Here is a 961-nt window from a genome sequence, read left to right as displayed (position 1 = left end):
TTTTGAAACAACTGAAACACATCTCCTCGTTTTTCCTTTTCTTTTGTCTTGGCCATGTTCGGCAGTGAAGACGACGTCAACAATCATTTTACTTTTTTACTTTCTCGTGCATGTATTATAAAGAAAAAATAGTAATCGTCAAAATTATAAATCCATATTTAAACGAATCTCCACGTATAAGATCTCTCTGAGATCGTAAAACACATATTTGGAAAATGTTCGTCTGCCTGTCTGTGACAAAGATAGCTCAAAAAAGCTTTAAACTGTACGACTGAAATTTGATTTGCGATGTTTACTCCATATTTGCAGATTTCTGTCACACTTTGTGTAAAATCTGTTCTGAGGAAGCTCGTCTGTTCGTCTGTACGAAAATAAGTTAACACGATAATTGAAGAAAGCAAGAGAGATAAAATTCAGTACACAGATTTAACATCTATAATGTACACACCTGTCAATTTTTGAGTCAGATCCAACGACGGGTTGACCGTCTGTCGATCTGTATTTTCGGTCTGTATTTTCATAAACATGTAAATACCATAATTCAAAAACGCAATGACTTAAATAAATCCAATTAGGTATGTTATTTTGTGATTACAAGAGCAGTTTCGTGTCAAAGTTTTTTTTTCAATCGGTTGAGGGAAACATATCTAATAGCCAAGGATAATATAATAGAAGCCATATATCTACTCCAAGGATAATATAATACATACAGTAGAAATACTAAAGTTTTAAGCCAAAGTTAATATTTCGTAACTATTGCACGTCAATGCCATGTAAAGCATTTTCTGGCATGTCAAGTTTATTAGAGAGTATGCAAGAAAGTTTTGGGAAGACCTCGGTGGTTTCTCTGGATTATTTCATTTATTAAAATAAAACCAAATATAATTCTTTACTATCATAATTTACTCAAAACAAAAACAAAAACAAGCAAATAAATACCTTGAATGCCTTTATTGAAAGC

This window comes from Argiope bruennichi, chromosome 6 (assembly GCF_947563725.1).
Source record: "Argiope bruennichi chromosome 6, qqArgBrue1.1, whole genome shotgun sequence".
Lineage (NCBI taxonomy): Eukaryota > Metazoa > Arthropoda > Arachnida > Araneae > Araneidae > Argiope > Argiope bruennichi.
This window is presented reverse-complemented; position numbering follows the sequence as displayed.